Below are 26,550 nucleotides of genomic sequence, written 5' to 3'. Positions count from 1 at the left end.
TTTAAGGTTAATGTGCCAGGGTTTCACGCCTCAAGCTTCTCAGCTAAACTCTGGACCTCCCCCTGGCCTCCGGCTGCAATTCTCGGCCTCCAGCAGGGCGCCACGGGCCCCTGGTTCCTCTATTCACTGAACGCTCCGCTCGGCGTTCAGAAAGAGCGGAGCGGATGCAGGTACAGGATCCCCTGGACAAACGGGCACACGCACGCAAACACAAGCGCATGCGCGTGAGATCCAATACGTCAGCTCCAGGCGTCCGGCATCCAATGCTTCTTGGAGCTTCCTGGGGCGAGAGCAAGTACGATTGTGTGCGCGGTAACTGGAACATAGTGTATGGGGAGGGAATATGATCAGCTCTCTATGCCTCAGTACCTTGTCCCAAATATTTAGTGTTGGGGCCACCGGAGTACTTGAGTGTCTCAAGACTGCTGTGTGCAGACCCTATAGCTGGCAGCACCCTGGAGTATGTATGTATAAATCAGATTATGTTTGAAGTAACCTGCAATATAGTGGCAGGCAGCACCCTGCCAACAAGTAGGATTTCTCATAGTATTTTATTTCTTGGCACATTAATGGTGATAGTCTTTTAACTGGCAGAAGAACAACACTGACCACACATTTTCCTGGGTTTGTCTTTAAAATGAGGTACACATTAGGAATGGCATTTCGTTCTGCTGGAATAATAACACAAGTTATCTTGCACTCTGCTATGATGTTGCGTAGATTGTTGGCTGCAATGCATTCCATGTTTCATTCAAACATGCTTTCTACAGGGCGCATACATGATTTACTGCTGTAGAGAAATAATGCTCCTGTGTACTGTGGCAGACTCAGAAATATTGAAAAACTTCATGATTTCTCTTTCAGCACTTCCTAGTAAAATCTTTCACTCTTTGACCCATACATTTAGCAGAAACATGACTTAGTACCCATAAAATAGTTGTGATGGGGAACATCCATGTGGGATTAGGATTGGCTCTACCAGAGTGCTTGCTGACTTGGAGTATGGAGTTGACCACCTTGCCTGGTCCGGTGTGGAACCAAGCCAGCGATGCTTTGCTGCAGGCTCATTTGCCCTGATAGCTGGTCAACAGTTTGAGGAGGAGGAGGTGACGAGCTGGCTAAGTGTGCCATGAGCCTGGCATTTCAGTACATCCCTGAGAAGTGAGCTTTGAGTCGATGTAGTGTTCCTCTTATACCACGTGCAATTCATCCTTTCCAAAACCACAAGAATTCCTGGGTGTGAAGGGCGGCTGATTCTGATTGGGTGCTTGATAGTTTTCCAGAAACTCATGTTCTTGATTGTTCATGTTTGTCAGTAGTTAAATAAACACGTCCAGGGGTCTTATCTCTTCAGTTGACACAAGTTGCAATAAAAGTTTCTTTCTCGTTACAAAAAAATATGAACGGCTGACGAGCCTCTGTCTGTCAAAGAATAGAAGGGCTGGACAACTGTCATTCATCTCACTGCTAAGCAGAGCAGTGTCATGCTTCACCCTCACTCAGGCCTCTGATTTTAACCAGCATCTCTTAGAACACTGGGACTTTAGAGCCCATCCTTTTAATGAGAAAAACAAAACTACAAGTCCCATAAGCAATAGTGGTGGAAGGTGTCACGTATGACCTGGGGCAACATCGATTCAGCACATCCAGTTCCATTTTTTAAGTATTTGACATAATATTAAATTTATAACCTTTGTTTTTATGGTCATGAGTCACCAGAATACTAAAAACGTCTTTTATTTTCAGGGTCAATTAAGTAATGGTCACCAGCTTGGAAGCTCTGTTAAATCTTCAGTATTTGTCATTGATCTCCACATGTGGCTGGTTTGGGTCTGCCCCCTGCATCGTTCCCGATAACTCGCACAGGTAAGGATATATATATATATAAAGATATAAGCGCCAATATCTGCTATGTACATTTGTTGAAATTAAATACAATCAAATCACAGTATACTGTTCCGGAGGTTCAGTCCCAGAGTCATTATCTGTAACTGAACGCAGACACCCTAGGAAGCATGTGCTTTTAAGACAAGTTGCGTTCACTCACCTGCAGGTGACATGCTTCATCATTGGGCTATACTCCTCACCAGGCCGGCGCTACAATGCCTTGCGGGCACCACAAGAGGGCATTTTGTCGGACATCTTTTATAAAGTATGCCGGATGAGCATAGTAGGACAGAGGATGTTGTGTCATAAGATGTGAGATTGGTGAAAGTCTGAATATAAGATCAGCTATCGACCAGTTGCCGCAATATAGTTAATGTGATCATACTAGTCCATGTTAAGATTAAAAATAGTGGCAGAGAAATTGAGGAACTAATGGCACCTATCACTGTGTGAATGTGTCGATCACCTATGGACCTGCTGGTAAGCTGGAGTCTATACTTCAGGTCAACATTTTTCATGCCTTGTGGAGCAATCTGTTGGCATTTCATCAGGACCAAATATGGGAAAATGGGTAAATGTGACCTAATCTTCTCCACCGCGTGAGGAGCTCTGTAACTCAAAGCCCTGCACTGTGCATAGGTGATTAGGTGCCTATTAACATCTTACTACCATAGGTGAGCACTGTTTAACAGAGTGCACTAGATAAGTAACCCTCCTAAAATTCAGGACAAACTGACTTATCCAATAGCGAGGACGCCGCATCAGAGGGCAACTGGTTTGAAAAGCACATGCTTCCTAGGGCGTTCAGTTAGAGATTATTTCTGTGGGACTGAACCTCTAGTACAGCATACTGTGAGTTGAATTATAAGAAGAATGTGTATACTGGACTGTCATTTTCCTCGTCATCTTTTATGATATGTAAAATAAAACACAACACACCTGGAGGCCAACAAATCTATCGTACATTTAATGCAAAAATAGCAAAAGGCCAAGCAAACAATTGTCTTTGCAATGGACGAGAGCATCCACCCTAAAGCAAGTTGGAGTATATAATGCTAATGCTACACAAAGTATTTTTATACACTTTTCTCCTAATACAAGTCAATGAAACATGAACACGTGACAGAAACAGTTACTGAAATGAAACTAATGAGTAGGAGGCAGGATCTTCTCTCGAGAGGAATGTGAGGAGTCCGTAAGGTGCAGATAAAAGATACACAGACAAGCTGCAGAATTCACTGTTTCTGAAAATAACACTTCTGTTTGTCAATATTCAATTTACTACAAGATACAGGAAAGTGTGCAGTTGGACATCACTAAATAAAATGGTTCTGGGCCCTAATAGAATCATATAACTTTGCAGGCATATTAAGGCAAACAGACACATCAAATTAATATAAGAATATTGTAATTTGGTAATGTAATATATCAATGCAGGTTGTGGCATTGATGTGTATGATGTGTAAACAATTATCGGTATTGAAGAAACCAGTATATCCAGTTATGTTTTCTCAATTCCTTCTTCCCAGTGGCCACCACTGCTGCTATCCAGCTGTGTTCAGCAGTGCCTCCTGTGACCTGGAATCCTGTATTTAATCAATAGCAAATGTTGTCAATGCTTCTAGCCAACCCCGGTCACTGGTGCCACTCGCACCCCACCATCCTTGGGACTGTTATTCTTTTAGCTAGCTCCAGTCAGTAGTGGCCCCTTGGACCTGTATGTAAGCCTACTAGCCAGCTCCTGTTAGTACTGGCCCCTGGGACCTGTTATCATTCTAGCCAACTTGAGTCTTTAGTAGCACCTTGGGACTAGTGATCATACTAACCAGCGTCAGTCAGTATTGGCTCACTGAGACCTATTATCCTGCTAAGTAATTCCAGTCAGTGGTGACCCCTGTACCTTTAATCCTGCAAATATTCAAAACCAGAGGTCAACTCTACTGCCAACCAGTTTCAGTCAATATTGACATGTTTGTTACACTGCTTGTAATAAATAACAGAGGCCAGCGTTGTTGCTAGCCAGCTCCAGTCACCAGTGCCCGTCACATATTATCCTCAATCGGATCAATGCCCAAGACCTGTGCAGCTGCCAACCTCCTCTAGTCAGCAGTGACCCCCCAGACCTGTTATTCTGCATATAATCAGCAAGGCTTCGGCCCTAATAGCACTCACCCCACATCCTTATGGTATATTAGCAATGTAATTTATTTACATCATACCGTAGGTACTGCACTGTATCACATGATCCCAAAAACAAAGAAAATCAAAATTTGCCTAACCATTCAGCACTCCACCTTGTCAAAAATGACCAAATCACACCAAGCACTATAGCCTGCCACATCACATGGCACACTCAGCCACAGCATGACAAGATACCACGGCAGGGATTTGGGGCCATTAATCCTCAGGCATGTATGCTGTAGATGCACATGCTTTGCATACTCCTGCCATCTTGTGTTGGGTCCGGATGTTTGCAAGTTGTTTCAATATTACCCCTAGATTTATATTCCATCGCAAAAATTACCTGCACCACTCCTTCTTTTTGAGCTGGGTTATTTAATTTTATTTGTTGCAGGCTATTTTCACCTTGAGCATGCTCAATTAACTTTCCATTATGATTACTAACAGTTTGAGACCATGATTGTCGATGTTTATGTAACTGCTTCGTTTCGGTTCCCAGATCTTGTGGTAATTTAATATCCTTCCAGGTTTTTAACAAATCTCTATTTGTTGCATCCCCTCTGATACTCTCCCTCTTTGCTCTATTTGTTTCCAATTGTGATGGCTTAATTCCACTTGCAGCATTTCTAAGGACTGAATTCTCCCATTCTCTATCATTTTTATACTATCACCTTGATTGTTTAGGCAATTATTTTTCATAACTGCTCGTACCTCCGATAGATCCTTATTAAATAGAGGGTACAAGGGTTTTGTTGGAGATATTTGTTTACCCTCACCTTCACAATATGATATTTGGTCATGGTTGTTTCCAGTGTTCAATCTCACTATATCTGATGCATTTGTAGTTTTATAAATACTTTTAGAAGCTTTATTTCTTGCTTTCCGTTGTTTTTTCCTCTGTCTTTTTGATAGATGATCCCTCATACCCATTGTTAATGAAAAACTTGGAATTGACCATAAATAATTTTTCCATTGTATTTCAACATCTCTATCGTAAGACCATAGCATATTCATGTTATAATCACCGGTAATAATAATCTCAGGTTGGATGTCATTGTCCAGTTGCTGCAATATCATAATTATCAAATTGGTCGCCATTGTTCTTCGTAATTATATACGTTGATTACTACAAGAGATTTAATTATATTTTGTTCTTTGTATCATATTTTGACAATTAGATAATCCTTTTGACTTGGGACGTCCATTTCACTTTCCATATTTAGCTCAGTTGATATAAAAATAGCCAAACCCCCACAAGGTCTGCCATAATTACTTGTTCTCTTAGCTAATGAGTAATAACACTATACCCTTCCAATCTAAAAGGAACTAAAGCCCAAGTCTCTTGTAAACAAATGATTTGAAAACAGCACAAAGTAGCTAGTTGGTTATTCTGAATCTTTGCTTGAACACCATTTATATTCCACAAACATAATCTGACACTTTCATTCATAATTGTTGGCCCCCTTAAAGGAACTTCAGATTGTAGATGTCAATCCTGCCTGACATTATGGAGGGCTGATGTTAGCCAACCTAATTTGACAGTGTCAAATAATAGGTCTCCTATTTTTTCCTCTAATGATTGTAAAAGATGCCCGTTGGTCATACCTATGTTTTTTTTAATATTGAGTATTTCTTATTATTCTCGGTTCTCATTTGGTTATGATTTTTTAATTTTGTTGAAACAAAAGGACGTTGCAGGGGAGTTGTTATTTTTATTCCCAAGTCCTGAAAGCGATTATGTTCTTGCATAATAAGGCTGGCGGCAGTAGAAGATGTCCAAATTACTAATATCGATTCGCGATTATTCTTGATTGTGAGGAATTCAATTGATTCTATGTCGGTACATTTAATTTCCTTTAATGAGGGTACTGCATTACACAATTTTAATATGTTCCCACGAGTCAAGATATCATTATTACCCCTAGATTTATATTCCATCGCAAAAATTACCTGCACCACTCCTTTTTGATCTGGGTTATTTAATTTAATTTGTTCCAGGCTATTTTCACCTTGAGCATGCTCAATTAACCTTCCATTATGATTACTAACAGTTTGAGACCATGATTGTCGATGTTTATGTAACTGCTTCGTTTCGGTTCCCAGATCTTGTGGTAATTTAATATCCTTCCAGGTTTTTAACAAATCTCTATTTGTTTCATCCCCTCTGATACTCTCCCTCTTTGCTCTTTTTGTTTCCAATTGTTATGGCTTATTCTCCACCTGTTTATTACATTCCTCCACTTGCAGCTTTTCTAAGGACTGAATATTCCCATTCTCTATCATTTTTATACTATCAGCTTGCTTGTTTAGGCATTTATTTTTCATAACTGCTTGTACCTCCGATAGATCCTTATTAAATAGAGGGTAGAAGGGTTTTGTTGGAGACATTTGTTTACCCTTACCTTCACAAGGTGGAGAAGCGTGGCTCAGTGGTTAGAGGCGGCAGACCCAGAAGCTGAGATCGACCGTGGACCAGGGTTCGATTCCCCGCCTCGGCGGGTCTCGGGCTCAAAAATTCCACGGACTTGACAATTCTCGCTCTGGTGCCTACTCAACTCACGGGGTCACACTCTGCGACTCTGGGCAATAGCTTGCTTAATCTCCACTACGGCCCCTCGCGGCGGGATGCCTGGCTTTCACCTTGTGGACACCCTGCCGGGGTGTCTCACAGGGGAATACCAGGACGGGTTCCCTAAGCAAGCGCCGGGACGCTTACGGGCAGCCGTGCGCTTTACAAATCCAGCACATTTACAATATGATATTTAGTCATGGTTGTTTCCAGTGTTCAATCTCACTATATCTGATGCATTAGTTTTTTTTAAATACTTTTAGAAGCTTTATTTCTTGCTTTCTGTTGTTTTTTCCTCTGTCTTTTTGATAGATGAACTTCCGGAGCCGCGTCTGTCATTGTTGATTGTGTCGAGCATAGGTTTATCACTTCTTGATCTTTTGTTTTATCATCTTTTTTTTATTTAACAACAACTTGTTTTTACATTTTATTGTATCTTTAGAGGGGCAGTCGGTCTTGATGGGTTGAATTCCCGCATCAGGAAAATTCCCTTTAACATCGTCAATTATTGTTTTTAAAATATCCGGAATGGTATCCAGTTTAATTAGTGGGGCACAACTACACTCTGCATACGTAGATATTGGCTGAGATTGTGCCCTTACTATTAGATTATTTTGTGGTGTTATCTTCTGCTCAGTTCCGGCAACAGAGGATGCCGTAGCGCTCAAGAGATCTATTTGGACCTCCTTTTTGTTGGACTGATATGTTAAAGCTTCCAGAGTTAATTGCGAGGTTTTGAAGAATAAATCCCAAATTGCTCCCGCGTTCCCACTTCCTGGTACCTAAGTACCTTGGCTATGGTGTTTCCCATTTATGAATGATAGGTCCTTATACTCCTCTTTTAGCGGTCCTTGAAAATCATGTTCCTCGTCATGAATGAATTATGGACTACTATTCAAACCATCTTTTTGATACGGAGTACTCCAACGCTGCAGAGTTTCTGGGTTGCTGGTGTATTCATCCTTATTAATTTGAGATCCGTTATTTTGATTACATTTCGGCTGGTGCTGTTTTTGAACTGAATTTATTTTAGACAGAGTAAGATCCGATTTCAGTGGGGTATTTGCTTCCCTTATGATTTTCACCCCACTATTTAGTTCATTTGGAGCTTCTTGGTCTGATTGATTTATTTGGCCCAAATTAGATGGTTCCCCTATACCGTTAGCTTTTCTGATTTTTACTTGCACTTCTATTGGCATTGGCTGCCTAAGTTGGTAGTAATTGCTGAGTATCTCCCAATGTTAGATTTGTGCATTTTGGGTCCTTTTGTTGTGAACGACCAGTAAGTGGAATAGTTAACATCTCTATGTCCGTTATTTGACCCCAATGGTTGACTTGGTCCTTAGTTCAATTTGACATTCGTTCGACTTCAGCTTCAGACTCAGGGTGGCCTCGTTCACTTACTCCTTGCTTAGGGGATATAATATTTGTTCTACTCAGTGGTTTAATTGGAGTTTGAAGATCACATGAGTTAGTTAGCAATGTTAGCATAGCACCAGTTGGATCTTTCATAAAGTCAAACTTTGACAGCGCAGCGACTTTCCCAGTTTCCCAAATGTATGGACCTTAGATGATTTAAAGGACTATATGTCACCTGCCTGTTCTATTTTAAACGTATCTAATATTGGTGTTTGTTGTATTTTTCTTTTCCTTTTGATAGGAGGGAAAGGTGGCTGCTCCTTTCCTGAGCTCATAATACACCCTTCAAGGTGAAGAAGTCTTGCTTCTGTCAGAGAATCAAACGGGCCAGTGACAAGACCATAGGACAAAAACACCACCAAACACCTCCAAGGGAAAACACCCAAAAATCACACCTCCGTACAGAATCTGCCGGTACTGCTGGTTACTTAATTAATTAATTAATTAACCGATTGATTAACATCCGGGCACTGGGTAGGGCTGTAGTCTAGGCATGCGGAGTAATTCAGGGGCCGAGGGGTGCTTCAAGAGGGTCTAAGTCTATTGTCACTTTCCTCTTTCTATAATTTCTCAGATTTTGTATTACAGACTTATTACAGACTCCAATGGCTCAGCGACTTACAGACCGATCAATCTTAGCTACTCGCCACACGCCACACACCTCTTGCCACTTGTCACTCACCACTCACTGTTCATTGCTTGTTCGTTGCTATTCATCTCTGACAAGAGTACAAGGGAGAATGCTGGCAATCGTTCAGGAGCAAGAGCGGAATCCAGAGCTAGTCCGACTACAGACGGCAGATGTGGGCACTTCCCTCCACTCCTCGGCTCAGCTCTGTCTGCTCTGCTCAATGCTTAGTAAATACGTAAAATCAGGCGGCAGGCCAAGGCTCCTCTGTGCTCCTCTGTTCTCCTCTGTGCCCTGCTACAGCTGCCGCACCAGCAGCACCGCAGGCAAAGGCTCCTTTGACCTCTGCAGCGGCCGCGGTGCCGGCAGCGGCCGTTCCTGCCCCCACAGCAGATCCATAGAACTTAAAGCGCCCGTATAACAGGACGCAGATGAAGCGGAAGAAACCTTCGGGAGCGGGAACGGGTCATAAAACAAACGCGGGCAGCCGTCCCAGGCTCCGCTCCGCTTGCTCGTCAACTCCTCCTCAGCTCGGCCCCTCAGCTCTACTCTGTACGCTTTGCACTCAATGGCGAATCACAGGCCGATAATGACTGTGAACACCAACAGAGGGAAGAATTGTGTGTTTACCCCAGTTAGTAAAAAAACACAGCATAAGTCTTGGCTGCTTCTGCTGCACCCAGAGTCTTATGCGTCTTTGAAGTCTAATTTTTCTGTCTGGAAAAAAACTGTGTCCTGGTTTTCTGCACCCAGTAAATCCAGGTGCAGAAAAACCTAACAACTGATAATCAGGTGGAATAAAATGAACACATGAAAGTACGCCTTCATTTCATTGCCCTTGATTCATACTCTGGACCATATTTGAGGGATTGGTCTAGGCATAGTCCTCGCAGCACACAATAGATTTGCTCAAGTCAGGATGCCAGATACAAGTAGGTGGTAACTCGGGGCAGGGGAATACACCTGTTGTCCGTGGGGGAGTCATTCCCGTCCCAGAAATCTGCATTACAAATTAATTAATAGTATATATTTTTATATTATCTGTTTGGTACCAGTCCATATGACTTTAATATCTGCCTTTGGGATTCTATGTTACAACTCCATAGGGTACATGTATCCTTTGTGAGCTTAATAAAATGTTGAAAATTCTACAAATCCTCCCTCCTACATCCAAGTACTCTCATGCTACCATTCTACGCTCTGTCTGGAAAAACAGCTCAACATATTCCAAATTCTGCATTAATTTGGCTAGTAAATTATATTTTTGGAAATGTACATGTATTAACTATTTCATTTTAATACTATAGGTGATTGAAATTACGGACGAAGAAAGCAAGATTTAGCAATAAGCAACTGAATGTCAGTGCCATAAGAAGGATTATTTTGAAAAACTGAAGAACATCCAGCATTCTACGTTTAAACAATTTCCAAAAATCTAGGTTTGGCGAGGAAAGTACTATACCTGTAAGTGAAGTCTCTAATTTTGCATTTCATTAACCCAGAGCAAAACCATATCTGTGCACACAGCATCAGAAATAATGTAGAAAGACCACTTCAGCATCCTCATCTGAAATATTATCAGAAAGACAAATCGCCTCAGCATGACAGAATAACGTTCATCTAAAGCACCATGTAATTCCAGAGAGGAAGCACACACTGCATAAAAGAAAGTTATAACAAAAGGTATCTTCTGCATACCATCAAAGAAAAGACACATTGGCAAGCAAAAGATTGAAAAATCACCTTTGTTCAACAACCATTTTTAACCAGTTACACAAGTTTGAGACTATATGCCTCTGGATAGAACACCACGGCCCACTCTGCTCACTCTGGCGAAAAATCTTAAAAATTCACCACTTTATTGTGTTCATGACCATCTCAGATTGTTTCCTTTTTATTGTGTACTGTTCTGTAATTCTATGTAAATCGCCTCAACATTATCTGCTGTGCATGAGTGATATGTAAAACTGTTAATTATAAAAATGGATTAAATGAGCACCGTTGGGCTATAGGTAATGTAAATAAATCCTCGCCTTCGGAACTACAAACCTTAACCTTACACCAAACATAGAAAGGATAAAAGGAACTGATGTTCTGCGACTGATGATCCACAATAGTACTGTGCATGTTCTAACACCCTCAGTTACTGCCTTTACGTCAGTGCAAAAAGGTACTTATCAGTTTAATCATTAAATATCAGACCAAAACTTCATTACTGCAGTGCTAAGAACCTATATAAATAGATTGGAGAAAAACGTCAGTCACAAAATAATTTAATGCCGGAGAGTCTATTACCTAAAGACTATTATCTACTAGAACAATTTCAACAGGTGTTACAGGGCTGCTTCCAGACATATTTTGCTCAATTCAAGTGTTAAGAAGATTACACACAATTTCTTTTAGAGATAAATGCTGAACAATATCTAAACAAGCCAGACTCTAAAATCAGGTTCACTCTTACCGTGGCATAATAGCAAGAGAAAACTAAACATAGAGATATTAACCCTAGGAATACACCTTATAAAAACACGGACTGTGAGAACAAATTCAGTGTTCAAACCCGCCTCAATCAAGGCAAACTAACTGAAATTGGGGAAAAAAGTTACTTGTGCCAAAAAAGATACAGCTATAAATCTTATCTCACAGAATTTGACAGAATGCACACTGGGGGAAACCACTCTCCGTGCAAAGTATGCCATAAAAGTTTCAGGCGTAAATCTTATCTCACTGAGCATATGAGAATCCACACTGGGGAAAAACCTTATCAGTGCTCTGAATGCCAGAAAAGCTTTAGAGTCAAACCGAGTCTATATCAACATGCATTAACCCACTCTGTGGAAAAACTTTACCAGTGCGCTGAATGCCCAAAAAGTTTCAACCGTAAATCTCATCTCACTGTTCATATGGGAATCCACACTGGGGAAAAACCTTATCAGTGCTCTGAATGCGACAAATGTTTCAGTCTAAAATCCAGTCTCATTCATCATATAAGAACCCACACTGGGGAAAAACCTTATCAGTGCTCTGAATGCCAGAAAAGGTTTTGGAACAAACCAAGTCTTTCTCGACATGTAATAACCCACTCTGGCAAAAAACCTTACCAGTGCTCTGAATGCCAGAAATGTTTCAGTCAAAAAAACATTCTCACTCAGCATAGAAGAGCCCACACTGGGGATAAACCTTACCAGTGCTCTGAATGCCAGAAATCTTTCATTTACAAACACAATCTCACTCTGCATAGAAGAATCCACTCTGGGGAAAACCCTTATCAGTGCTCTGAATGCCCAAAACATTTCAATTGTAAATCACTTCTAACTGAACATTTGAGATTCCACACTGGGGAAAAACCTTATCAGTGCTCTGAATGCCACAAATGTTTCAGTACAAAAAGGATTCTCACACATCATATAAAGATCCACACTGGGGAAAACCGTTATCAGTGCACTGAATGCCACAAATGTTTCAGTGAAAAAAGGAGTCTCACACATCATATAAAGATCCACACTGGGGAAAACCGTTATCAGTGCACTGAATGCCACAAATGTTTCAGTGAAAAAAGGAGTCTCACACATCATATAAAGATCCACACTGGGGAAAACCGTTATCAGTGCTCTGAATGCCAGAAATGTTTCCGAGACAAAAGAAGCCTTTCTCAACATACAATAACCCACACTGGGGAAAAACCTTACCAGTGCTCTGAATGCCCAAAAGAGTTCAAACTTAAATCACTTCTAACTGCACATGTCAGATTCCACACTAGGGTAAAACGTTATCAGTGCTCTGAATGCGACAAACGTTTCAGTAAAAAAAACAGTCTCATTCATCATATAAGAACCCACACTGGGGAAAAACCTTATCAGTGCTCTGAATGCCACAAATGTTTCAGTCTAAAATACAGTCTCATTCATCATATAAGAACCCACACTGGGGAAAAACCTTATCAGTGCTCTGAATGCCAGAAATGTTTCAGTGACAAAAGCCGTCTCATTCAGCATATAAGAACCCACACTGGGGAAAAACCTTATCAGTGTTCTGAATGCCACAAATGTTACAGTAAAAGAAATAGACTCACTCAGCATATAAGAACCCACACTGGGGAAAAACCTTATCAGTGCTCTGAATGCCAGAAAAGTTTCAGAGGTAGAGATGGTTACAAGCGCCATAAGAAAATACACCATCAAAATTATTCAGTGCTGTCTCCGGTTCGTACAGCTTAAAGTCCTCCACCGGATTTATGTCACTGGTCCTCGCCTGATTCGTATGGGATACTCTTTGGATGGGTTGTGTAAGCTTGGATGCGGCCTAACGGGCACTTTCCTCCATATACTCTGGGAGTGCCGGGCAGTTGTGCGGTTCTGGAGTCGAGTGCATGCTGTGATGAAGGAGGTCACGGGTGTTGCGTTGTTGCCTGAAGCTAGGCGTTGTTTGTTGAATGTTTGGGAGCCGACTGATTATGATGTGGCGCAGACTCAGTGGGTGACCCTCGGGAATATGATTGCCAAGAGAGATATTGCACAGTTGTGGGGATCTCAGAGACCGCCCACGATCTTGGCATGGAAGGTGAATATGGACTGGTGCATGTTTAGAGAGAAGACAGTATATGTGGCGTGCGGCAGACCCAAAAAATGGGGGAAAGTCTGGGGCCAGTGGAACTCCTATTGTGGTGAAATATGTACACCTCCCTTCACAGACGTCTCGGATACTTCACCTTCCCCCTGAACCGACATTCCTACTAATGTTTCAGCTATAATGTTTCCTGGCTTGCAATTCCCCTTGCTTCCCCCCCATCCCGTATTGTCGATTGTATCAAACTGATACGCATTTCCTTCCTCACAGGACGCTTCACCATTTGTAATGATTTTATTGCCTTGTTTAATTTTTGTTCATGTTCAATTTCTGTTGTGAATGCCAGAAATTCCTATTTAATTGGCACAGCCTCACTAACCATAAGCGGCTCCATACTGAACAAAAATCTCATGAGTGTTCTGAATGCCAGAACAGCTGCAGAGAAAAACGATATCTCACCATGAGAAACTCCACACTGGAGAAAATCCTTATGCCATAAAAGTTTGAATCTGAAAGACAGTGCTATGCTTCATGAGAGATCCCACTCTGGGGAAAAACCTTATGAGTGCTCGAAATGCAAGCAAAGTTTTGGTTACAAATTACTTCTCACATGACATGAGCGAACTCACACGGGGGGAAAAAGCCTTATGTGTGTTCTGAATGTCAGATAAGGTTTAGTCTCGAATACTATGTTACTTCACATGAGAGAATTTACACTGGGCTAAAGCCTTATACAGTAGGGGAAAGCCAGAAACATTTTACTCAGGAAGGACATCTCACTAAAGGAGATCTCAGTGTAGCCATGTAGTGTTTTGAGGGTAGGTTGCAGTGTTGGGGGAGTAGCTTTAGGGCAAGCAGAAAGGGCCAGTGGTTTGTGGGAACAGATGATGGCAGTGTTTTGGGGAAAGGGGCTGTGGTTTTCAAGGCTATTGTGGTGGGGTTGGTGGCCGCGCTGTGGGGTGGGGTAGGGTGACATGGAAAAGGGCTAGGCTAGTCTAAGTCCTTTTTAGGTTTCGGCCTAGCGTACACTGCACAGCAGTGTCACGCAGCCAGAGTCCTTTTCTCGGGGGTTTTGAAAATGGACCTGGAAATTCAAATTAGCTCCTGTGTGTTATTTCCTAGGTTCATTTTCATTGGCCTTTGTGTGCGTGTATTTTTAAAACAGAACACGCAATAGGCCATGGGCGGTCACGTAGCTCCGCCCATGGCCTATTGGTGTCTGTTACGCGCACCAAAGGCCATATATCTTCAATTATCACTGCCAAACACAGCCGAGATAATTGAAAACATATGCTTCGCTTTTTTTTTTTACAATAGTGATCGGGAAAGCGATCGCTTTCACTGCTGCTTGTTTAAGATGTCTGTGATGTGGACAGTGTGTGGAGGGTCGGTGCAGAAGCACGGACATCCAGTGACCTGGTTCTGCGCTGCAGTGCAGGGAGTGCAGTGGCTCTGATCTAAAGCGGGCTGTCAGAGCTCTCGGGGGTCCCAGCCGGGTTAAACAAACAGTTCTGTCTTGATGGCAGCTGCTGGCAGCCAAGATGGTGGCTTTTACTGCCTGTCTGTGTTTATTAAGCTGCTGTGAGTGTACGAGGTTTGATGGGTTCAGATAGCTGCTGCGCTGGAGGGAGGCGGAGGCCCGGCTTGGGCTGACTCGTGTGAGCTTCTCCACTCTGGCCGTGCTCGGTGGCAGCTTCTGTCCGTCGCTCAAAGTGAGAGATTCTCTCGTGCGTTATAGGGCTTAAAAATGCGTTTTAGATTTTACATCATGCTAGTACAGTGTCACTGCAGAGGATGTCACGCGCCTGATGTGCAATTCGAATATATACTCTGGGATGAAACCGAAATAGCAAAAACACTGCAGGGTCCGCACCACCCGACTAGATTTGAACCCGTGGGTTTTGGAAGATAGCCCCTCCCACTGCAGAGATAAAACTACTGTACCTGTTCCTGGTTTGCTAGGGTCCAGGCTCTTTTCGGTTCCGACTGCTGGCTGCTTTTTTGCTTGGGCATACTCCCTACCAGAGTGCTCCTGGCCAAGTTTGCTGCTAGCTGCCGCCGTAGGACTGATTTCTGTGATTGTGAGTTCGGAGGGCGGGGGACAGTAACCCACATTATGCTGACTCTTCACTGCCCCAGGCATACGCCGATTGTCCCGTATATTGTCATGTAATCTTCGGAAGTGTTGCCTTTTGTATTTGAAAGCTTTTGTAGGTGGCTGAACCTGTATTCTGAATTATGGAACCTGTTGACATCAAATGAACGGAAGGGCTGCTATCTGATTTTAAATATCCTTTTTATGGTTACAGATGTATTATTGTATTTAGTAGTGTATACATTAGTTTATTCTACCAAGGCATATATATGCTAATAATGAGAGACTTGTCAATTCTGGCTGTAACAAAATAGTCCGGATCCAACTGCGCTGGGTGGGTTGGGGGGAGGAGTGATGGGAATCTTGTCTTCGGTGTAGCAGGTGCAGGTTTCGTGGGTCCCACCATGATTTGCTAATCTATTGCTCACCTTTAGGGGTCTGTCAGCATTCCTCGGTCCCTGAAACCAGACCAGGGCATCAGTTTATTAACATTTTTGTAAACAAACCTGTGCCGATTCAAAATATCTTTTCATCATCCAGTGTGGTGTGGACTGTCATAGAACATGAAACTTGCCTACTGGCCTGTCATTTTTTGAAACATTCTGTGAAAATGTTACTAAGCGTGTACTTCGGAAATTCCTCCACCCGGTATTGTATGGGTTTGTGGCACACAACAATTTGCTATGTTGAGAAAGGAACCCATATCCTTGTGCCCTGCCTTCTTTAATTCAGTACCCTTTAAAAACTCCTTAAGTTATAACGAAGCTGAAAATAACACTCTTCAGGTTTGTTGATTCACAAAGCGTTTTAGTAGTTAATTATTTTTTATCTTCGACTTTGGAATCAGAGCACCACGTGGTTGTGAATGTGGCATCTGTGTTTCATAAAATATATCTATTTGTGTGACATGTTATTTTCAGCACTCTTCACAGCAGACGCCAATTTTTCAATATACATATATATATATAAAAAAAAACATCCATTTACACACTTATTTAACCATTTATTCTTCCATCGTCCTTTACAAATACATATATAAAACATATTTATTTTTCAGAAAGACACACATTCACTGGATGGTGTCATCAGTGATGTCATGAGTGATGTCACTGACCATGTCATGAGTGATGTAATATGTGACGTCATCAGCAGTGCATTGCAGGCGCGCAAGTTATAGTGAGTCCAACTAACTATAACGTCGGAATTTCAATGGTTTTATGTCAGTAAAATTTCCAGGTAACTCTAACTGGTGTGAAACCTATGGTTTTTTCAGTGAATTTAATAGGTTTTTTAAATGCTAATTCCTAACTATAACTGGTGTGAAACCTATGGTTTTTTCAGTGAATTTCTTAGGTTTTTTAAATGCTAATTCCTAACTATAACTGGTGTGAAACCTATGGTTTTTTCAGTGAATTTCAAAGGTTTTTTAAATGCGAATTCCTAACTATAAGTCTCACTTTATAAGTAAGACTGTTAGCGCTCTAGTTGTTCTTTAGAACACTCTGGGACATTCTGTCATTGGGCTATAGTTGGGCTACACATGGCTGATATTTGGGCTACATTTGTTTTTTTTGTCTCTGGTGGCCATCTTTGGGCTACATTGGGCTACATTTGGGCTCTAACATATATATAGCCCAATGTAGCCCAATATATATTTTTTCAAAGTTAATTTTCGTAAAAACCACTGGAGCATATATCTTGAGACATAGCAAAGGCACATCGGGCTACCAGTCCCTACAATTTTGTCAGGTTTGGTGGAAATCCATTCAGCCATTCGGGCTAAAAGTGAGTTTGACCGTCCTATGGAAAGTAAAATGGAGAAAATACGTTTTGGGATCCCCCTTTTATCTCGGCCCCCGCTTGACGAATCCCCCCCCACATTTTCAGGGAAGGAGCGGAGCGGAGCGGGCCACCTACTTTGAGAAATTCGCGAAGATTCGTCCACCGGCGCCAAAGTTATTCCCAATAGAATGTTGCGGATTTCCTATGCAAAGTAGATCCTAACTATAACTACCTACTGGCGACCGCCAGTAGGTAATATATATATATATATATATATGTATATATTACCTACTGGCGGTCGCCAGTAGGTATATATAGTTAGGATTTTTTCTCTATGGGTTTTTTGAAAATTCTATGTCTAATAACTTTGGCGTTTGTGGACGGAATTGGCTGAAATTTTCAGGAAAATGGCACATTTTGTTTCTGAGCAGCCCTTGAAAATTTGGGGGGGGTTCGTCCAGTGGGGGCCGAGAAAAAAGGGGGGTCCCAAAACGTGTTTTTAACATTGAGTTTTCCATAGGGCGGTTGGCCTCACTTTTAGCCCGAACGGCTGAATGGATTTGCACGAAACTTGGCAAAATTGTAGGGACTGGTAGCCCGATGTGCCTTTTGTAGGTCTCAATATATGTGCTCCAGTGGATTTTGAGAAATTAACGTTTAAAAAAAGATATATATCTGTAAGCGCGGACCAGGCAGCGCTCTGGTTCGCGGACTTTTCGCGCAACGGAGCTTTGTGAAGCGAAGCTGATTGGTTCTCCGGCGTCTGTCAACATTCCAAACAGTCTGTAGCGGCCGCCATCTTGTCTCTCGGTAGGATCGAGAGACAAGAGGAGGTCAAAACAAAGGGGGAAATAACTATAAGGGGGCATAGTAGATCCTCGCTGACCCCCTAGGTTTGATGTGGAGGTTTTAAAAGGGCCCCGCGGGGCAAAAAAAAATAATAAAAATAATAATTGAACGGCTGAATGGATTTGCACGAAACTTGGCAAAATATTAGGGACTGGTAGCCCGATGTGCCTTTGCTAGGTCTCAATATATGTGCTCCAGTGGATTTTGAGAAATTAACGTTCAAAAAAAGATATATATCTGTAACAGCGCTCCGCTTCGCGTACTTTTCGCGTTACGGAGCTTTGCGAAGCTGATTGGTTCTCCGGCGTCTGTCAACATTCCAAACAGTCCGTAGCGGCCGCCATCTTGTCTCTCGGTAGGATTGAGAGACAAGAGGAGGCCAAAGCGAAGGGGCAAATGACCATAAGGGGGCATAGTAGATCCTCGCTGACCCCCTAGGTTTGATGTGGAGGTTTTAAAAGGGCCCCGCGGGGCAAAAAAAAAAATAATAATAATAATCGAACGGCTGATGACCATAAGGGGGCATAGTAGATCCTCGCTGACCCCCTAGGTTTGATGTGGAGGTTTTAAAAGGGCCCCGCGGGGCAAAAAAAAATAATAATAATAATAATCGAACGGCTGAATGGATTTGCACGAAACTTGGTAAAATATTAGGGACTGGTAGCCCGATGTGCCTTTGCTATGTCTCAATATATGTGCTTCAGTGCATTTTGAGAAATTAACGTTCAAAAACAAGATATATATCTGTAACAGCGCTCCGCTTCGCGGAGATAAAATTATATGTGTATTACCTAGCTGTTGCTAACACCAGTTAGCGACGGCTAGTAGGAGATAGCGACCATCTTGGGTCCCACTTTGCATGTGAGTGATATTTATCACTAATGACATGCAAAGTGGGCATGCCAAGATGTTAGCGACTGGAAACAGTCGCTAACATCGCTATCTCCTATTATCAACTTTTGGAAATATTCGAGATAAGCGCGAATATCTCCAAAAAGTAACAGCTGCCCTGAGCAGTTCTTAGCCATGTTATCCAATGGGAGGTGGATAACATGGCTAAGAGCATTAGCTCGGTAATGCATGAATATCGCGGAGTTTTCAGCGACATTAATGCATTGCGCTCGTTTTTTATCGTATTTGCGATAAACCTTGATAATAGCAAGGTTTATCTGCGATAATTTCTGACGGTAAAAAAATCGTTGCTAAGCATCGTTAGGGATAAATATCGCTTAACCTTGGTAATATGCCCCAACGTCTGTTAACGTTCGATTCGAAGGAAATCAGGAATTGTTGAAAAACATTGTGTGCGCCATCTTGTCTTTTTTCAAATGCCACACTTTTGTCGTGCACGGCAGCCATTTTAGATGCCTTGACCAGACCCACTCTGTGCACGCTGTCGATCCTTAGCATGGCTCCCCACCCTCGCAAGCATCTCCCCCAGGCAGTGGTCACCCCCGCTCTCTGTTTTATGCATGGGTAATAAACCTCCCCCCATCTGCGCTGTTCTTCCCTGAGAATCACACCCTGTGCCCGCCCGACACCTCCCTTTCGCCCTATTCACTACCGCACCCTCTGACACTCCTTTTCCTCTGTGTCCGATTGTCCAGGCTGGTCCTAGGGTATCAGCTAGCCCTGCAGATGTAGTTTATGGCCACAGCTGTAAAGAATCACCCGTCTTCAAAGGAGTTATAGTAGATCAAGGCCCACACTCGATGAGATCCGTCACAGCAGAAGCGTTGCTATTATCTGAAAACTATTCTGTATTGTGATTGGGGAGGGGACCGAGCGTGAAGCGGAAGATTCCAGGGATGACTCTTTGTACATCAAAGTTTTTACAATTATGTGTCACATTAAAAATATATAGCACTCCGACAAAGTAGTAAGATTATAAAACTTTAATAATTTATAAATATATACAAGAAAACAAAAATAGTAATAACATATAAACATTTTTAGAGAAAAACAACGAAGTAGCGGTCGGCTGTGCGAATAGTCCCAACGCAGCACAACGTCCAGATTTCCGGCGTGGGGCGTCGCGGGGGGTGGGTGATCAGTAGCAAACTGTTGTGCGAATAGTTCCAAGGCAGCAGAACGCGCCGAAATCTAGATGACACAAAAGTGATGTCTAGTAAGTTGCCACCCAGCAAATAACGGCGTGGGGCGTCGCGGGGGGTGGGTCATCAGTAGCAAACTGTTGTGCGAATAGTTCCAAGGCAGCAGAACGATGGCACCAAGGTGATGTCCAGTAAGTTGCCGCACTGGTTTTGGTATCCTACAATGCTGCTCCGAATAACGGCGTGGGGCGCCCCGGGGGAGGCGGCGTGAACGGGCCTCTCCAGGTGGAGTCTCGTCTGTTGTAGTGGGGCGCCCCTTTACCGTTTCAGTTGCCATTCCGTCCGCTTTTGGTCCACTGTGTCAAAATCCGCCATTCAGCTGAGTTGCGCCCACTGTTGCGGTGCAGCGATAGGCGGCTGCCACAGGACTCTCAAAATGGCGGCAGGCTGTTTCCTTTTTGGGCCTGGTCCACTGAAATGGCCCTGGGACACCTTGGAAATCGGACGCTTGTCTGCTAGGTCTTGGACCCCATTCTCGAAAGCGTCCCCTCCGCCTTGAGAATTCATCAAAAGTTTTGGGGGCCCCGACTCCTGCAGGCTTCTGGTGGGGAGCGGCTGCCATGATTGCTCGCGGAATGACCACGACGGAGCTACGAGATGGTGGTGCTCTCATGGTGACGCCAGCTTCAGTCTGAAACATCCAGAAACAAGGTGGGGCTTTCATAGTTTGGGGGAAAAAAAAAGTTTTCATCCAATGAAAAGTGTTGTTTTTAGGTCATATGATCAAGCCTTCCATCATTAGGAAACCAAAAGTAAAATGAACCAATGAAAAGTTTTATAAACAAGTCACATGACCTGTTATGCGGCATAGGGTATAAAATGCGGAGAAAATACGTTGGCACGTGAGGCGGCGTCAGTAGCGGACCGATGTGCGAATAGGCCGAAGGCAATACAACGCGCCAAGATCCGGATGGCATCGAGGTGGTGTCATAGTTGAGAGTTCTGAGCAGCGGTTGTAACACTGTCTGAAGCTTATTTGCAGCTGCTGCAGCTTCACTACGCGCCAAGATCCGGATGGCACCGAGGTGGTGTGTAGGAAGTTGCCGCACTGGTGTGGCCATCCTACAATGCTGAAAGTCGGCGTGGGGCGCCCCGTTGGCCTGTGAGTTTGCGTCAGTAGCGGACCGATGTGCGAATAGGCCGAAGGCAGCACAACGCGCCAAGATCCGGATGGCACCGAGGTGGTGTCTAGTAAGTTGTCGCACTTCTGTGGCCATCCTACAATGTTGAAAGTCGGCGTGGGGCGCCCCGTTGGCCTGTGAGATGGTGTTAGTAGCGGACTGATGTGTGAATGGGGCCAAAGGCAGCGCAACAATATTTTCTACTATATTTCCGGTGTAGAAGAGACCACAAGGCGCTGAGATGCCAAGATCCGGATGGCACCGAGGTGGTGTCTTGCAAGTTGTGGTACTGGTGTGGCCATCCTACAATGCTGAAAGTCGGCGTGGGGCGCCCCGTTGGCCTGTGAGATGGCGTCAGTAGCGGACCGATGTGCGAATGGGGCCAAAGGCAGCGCAACAATATTTTCTGAATAGAAGACACCACAAGGCGCTGAGATGCCAAGATCCGGATGGCACCGAGGTGATGTCTAAGTTGCGGACTGATGTGCGAATGGGGCCAAAGGCAGCGTAACAATATTTTTTGTATGGAAGATACCACTAGGCGTTGAGATGCCAAGATTCGGATGGCACTGAGGTGATGTCTAGCAAGTTGGTGTGGTCATCCTACAATGCTGAAACTCGGCGTGGGTCACCCCATTAGCCTGTGAGATGGCGTCAGTAGCGGACCGATGTGCGAATAGGCCGAAGGCAGCACAACGCGCCAAGATCCGGATGTCACCGTGGTGGTTTCATAGTTGAGAGGCACTTCATCTGCAGTGGGGCGCCGAGATCCGGATGGCACCGAGGTGATGTCTAGCAAGTTGCTGTACTGGTGTGGTCATCCTACAATGCTGAAACTCGGCGTGGGTCGCCCCATTAGCCTGTGAGATGGCGTCAGTAGCGGACCGATGTGCGAATAGGCCGAAGGCAGCACAACGCGCCAAGATCCGGATGTCACCGTGGTGGTTTCATAGTTGAGAGGCACTTCATCTGCAGTGGGGCGCCGAGATCCGGATGGCACCGAGGTGATGTCTAGCAAGTTGCTGTACTGGTGTGGTCATCCTACAATGCTGAAACTCGGCGTGGGTCGCCCCATTAGCCTGTGAGATGGCGTCAGTAGCGGACCGATGTGCGAATAGGCCGAAGGCAGCACAACGCGCCAAGATCCGGATGTCACCGTGGTGGTTTCATAGTTGAGAGGCACTTCATCTGCAGTGGGGCGCCGAGATCCGGATGGCACCGAGGTGATGTCTAGCAAGTTGCTGTACTGGTGTGGTCATCCTACAATGCTGAAACTCGGCGTGGGTCGCCCCATTAGCCTGTGAGATGGCGTCAGTAGCGGACCGATGTGCGAATAGGCCGAAGGCAGCACAACGCGCCAAGATCCGGATGTCACCGTGGTGGTTTCATAGTTGAGAGGCACTTCATCTGCAGTGGGGCGCCGAGATCCGGATGGCACCGAGGTGATGTCTAGCAAGTTGCTGTACTTGTGTGGTCATCCTACAATGCTGAAACTCGGCGTGGGTCGCCCCATTAGCCTGTGAGATAGCAGTTCTTTGGATTTGGGCCTGGCTCGTCTGCTGTAGTGGGGCGCCCCTTTACCGTTTCAGTTGCCATTCAGCTGAGTTTCGGCTGCTCTTGATGCTACAGCGACAGGCGGCTGCAACCCCCATTAGCCTGTGAGATGGCGTCAGTAGCGGACCGATGTGCGAATAGGCCGAAGGCAGCACAACGCGCCAAGATCCGGATGTCACCGTGGTGGTTTCATAGTTGAGAGGCACTTCATCTGCAGTGGGGCGCCGAGATCCGGATGGCACCGAGGTGAGGTCTAGCAAGTTGCTGTACTTGTGTGGTCATCCTACAATGCTGAAACTCGGCGTGGGTCGCCCCATTAGCCTGTGAGATAGCAGTTCTTTGGATTTGGGCCTGGCTCGTCTGCTGTAGTGGGGCGCCCCTTTACCGTTTCAGTTGCCATTCAGCTGAGTTTCGGCTGCTCTTGATGCTACAGCGACAGGCGGCTGCAACAGGACTCTCAAAATGGCGGCCTGTTCTTTGGATTTGGGCCTGGTCCACTAAAATGGGCCTGGGACATCTTAGAACTCGGACGCTCGATTTTTTTTTCCTTTCCTGTACATGCAAAAAAAGGTAAATGCCCGGTACGTTACACGCTTCATCTGCCACGATGAACTCTCTAGAGGAACCGAAAAAAAATATAGTTGTGGTAACTATACCATGCATTGTCATATGGAGAGGTGGCACCAATTAATTATAGTGCTGCATAAAAGAGAGATTTGGAGGAGAACCCCTGACCTGCTAGTACATTCATCAAAGAAGTGGCACTGAGAGCTTCAGAGGCAAGGGAAACGGTCCCAAATATTTAGAAGAACTTTGGAAAGATTAAAATGACATGTTTAGATTGTGGCAAATTTATTTCATGTGGACATCTGAGTGTTACTCTAATAAATACAGCATATGAACATCATCATAGTCGATGGTTGGTAGAGACATTTTGACTATATCCTGGACCTGCCCGTCCTCGCCCAAAATGGCGCCAGAATAAATGGGACTCGTAACTCCTTGTTGTGTACTGGTTGCAGAACCTTGAAATCACGAGATACGTATGCAGTTTTGAAGCACATGGCGGGCGGGGACGAGAATTGATTGAATATTTCGACATCCCTATTGATATTAAGTTCTGATGTGTTATTGATTACTGTACTGTTGAAAGTTCGAATTAACGTCACCCATGGTACTTGCCCGCAAATGTATATCTAGATAATTTTATTGTAACTGGCCCTGTCGTATTTTAATTATAAAATGTACGTCCACCGATTCCGTAACTGTTAGACACCTTAGTTCTTGCAACCTAATGGCCCGCCCGTTACGTTCCTCTACAGTGTAAATGTCTATTTATCATATACGATTACAGTTTGCTCCGTGGCCGGCCCACGTGGTTATAGGCTCGTATTTGTATAATGAAATTTTCACAATAAAGGTTTTTAAAAGAAAACATGGTAGTAGTATATACATTGGTAAAGTTTTTAATAATAGTCACTGTTTTAGAATCATTAAAAGGCAAGTGAAATAAAGCAGACCAATTACATGAAGGGTAAAAGGTATAATACGAAGGAACGCAGTAAAGATAAATGGTCAAGGGCTGTTGTGTTTTCTATTCCTGCAACAAAGTGATCGATAAGAATCTCATATTCAGGCGTATCGGCGACTAAGACAGCAGGTCGACCCTCTTTTGCTCAACGGCTCCGTCATGGGACGAAGAAACGCTCTTTTTCTCGAAAAAAGAATATATTTTACTTGCAGGACAGTTGTAAAATTTCCGGGAAAGTACATTAGCCTGGAACATTATAACATATATTTAAGAAAAAATAATGTTCGGAAGTAATGAAAAGCGTAATTTTTAGGTCATATGACCAAGCCTTTCATCATTACAATAAGAAAAGTAAAATGAACCAATGAAAAGTTTTATTAACAAGTCACATGACTTGTTATGCTTACGTTACGCGCTGCGCGCCCCGGATGACTTCCGGATGCGCTAACGCGGCGCGTCATATGACGCATTACGCGACAACGCAGGTACAGAATATAGTCAAAATGTCTCCACCAACCAGCGGTCGGAACACAACCCTTTTCAGCAGGTTAAATAGTTCTGTTAAATGACAACAGAAGGGACAGGCAACAAGAACCATCAGTCAAAGAGGGGAGGGCTAGTTCTTCTCTACCGGGTTACATTGGGGCGCTACCGGAACTGATCGAATTGGTAGTCTACAGTGTTTCTGGATGTTTCAGACTGAAGCTGGGGTTAGCATGAGAGCAGCACCATTTCGTAGCTCCGTCGTGGTCATTCCGCAACCAATCATGGCAGCCGTTCTTTATCGTTATTTTGGGCGGGGTGGGTGGCGGAGCCGAGCTGTTTTGCAGCCATCATTGTGTGGAGTTCAGTTCATCTCACTAGTTTTGTATTTGTCATGAGGGGTTGTTCCTAATGTTTCTATTTTAGCGAGGTCAAAAAGAGATCCCATTAGTGGCCTACTGATTTTGCTCGATTCCTTTTCTTTTTTTTTACACGATTTTTCGTTATCTGCAAAGACTAAACAGAGTATTGCGACTCTGTGTTTGTTTGTAAATAGAGAATGAACCAAAGAGAACTAATTCTAAAACAGTAAATACTTGGATAACAATGAATCAAATGGAGAGAGAAGCAGGCACGACGGATTACAATGGGGGCAAAGACCTGCGTTAACTACCTTTCACTATCTGCAAAGAGAGAGTACTCCTAATAGAAATGAGGGGGGGGGGGCACCATTCAAAGCAGATCAGTGTGCATAAACACGAAAATGTTTTCACTTACCACGTACTTGACATTCGACAGCTTATGATATTTGCTATTAAAAAACCATTGAAATTCACTGAAAAAACCATAGGTTATAGACCATATATAGTTAGGAATTAGCATTTACAAAACCTTGAAAATTCACTGAAAAAACCATAGGTTATAGACCATATATAGTTAGGAATTAGCATTTAAAAAACCTTATTTTACTCACACAAAACCATTGAAATTCCATATATAGTTAGTTGCACTAACTATATATCGCGCACCCGCAATCCACTGCTGATCATGTCACATATTACATCATTCATGACATGGTCAGTGACATCACTGATGACATCTCAAATGACATCACTGATGACATCTCACTTGACATCAATGATCACATCACTGATGATATCATTCATGTGATAATACAATGCATCTCCTCACACTCTAATATAACCTCCGTTACACCCAGTGTTAAATAGAGAGTATCATTTTTGAAACCATTGACACACCAATACTAGTTACTACATACGCACTCACTGATTCCTATGTCTACACACACATTCACTCATACAATCATTCATACATACAATCACTCATCTTTACAACACTATCATATGCACTCATACACCTATACAGACACTCACACTCTGCCACTCATCCATGGAGTTACTCACACACCTAGTCAGTCCTGAAAAGAATCAATCACACTTCCATTTTCTCATCTATACAGTTAAACACAGAACACCTTACATTTTTGAAACATATACTAACACATAGTTACTCTCTTATAGAATCACTGATACAAGTACACATTGATCTGCACAGAGTCACACACCTCCCAGCCAGCCATACACACACTCAGTCTCCCATACAAATACTTGTGCAACCAATCAATAACCCATATAGCTACTTATATAGCTACTGATTAACACGTGCAGCAGCTTGCACAACAACAGACATACTGATGCACACTTTTAGACAGTTTAGTCACTAACCCGTGCATTCAGTAAGACGCATTTAA

At 43.5% G+C, this 26,550-nt stretch overlaps 1 long non-coding RNA gene across 1 annotated transcript in view; it reads left to right on the top strand.

Moving 5' to 3' along the window:
- LOC144805729 (uncharacterized) overlaps nucleotides 1–26,550 on the top strand; it is a 68,723-nt gene that overhangs the window by 23,551 nt on the left and 18,622 nt on the right. Inside the window, exons 3-4 of the long non-coding RNA XR_013605586.1 lie at nucleotides 1,747–1,866; nucleotides 9,992–10,148. This is a non-coding gene — a long non-coding RNA (uncharacterized LOC144805729). The remainder of the gene's footprint in view (nucleotides 1–1,746; nucleotides 1,867–9,991; nucleotides 10,149–26,550) is intronic.

Source organism: Lissotriton helveticus, assembly GCF_964261635.1.
Source record: "Lissotriton helveticus chromosome 1_1 unlocalized genomic scaffold, aLisHel1.1 SUPER_1_unloc_2, whole genome shotgun sequence".
NCBI lineage: Eukaryota > Metazoa > Chordata > Amphibia > Caudata > Salamandridae > Lissotriton > Lissotriton helveticus.
The sequence above is the reverse complement of the archived record's forward strand: the minus strand, read 5'-3'. Positions and strand labels throughout refer to the sequence as shown.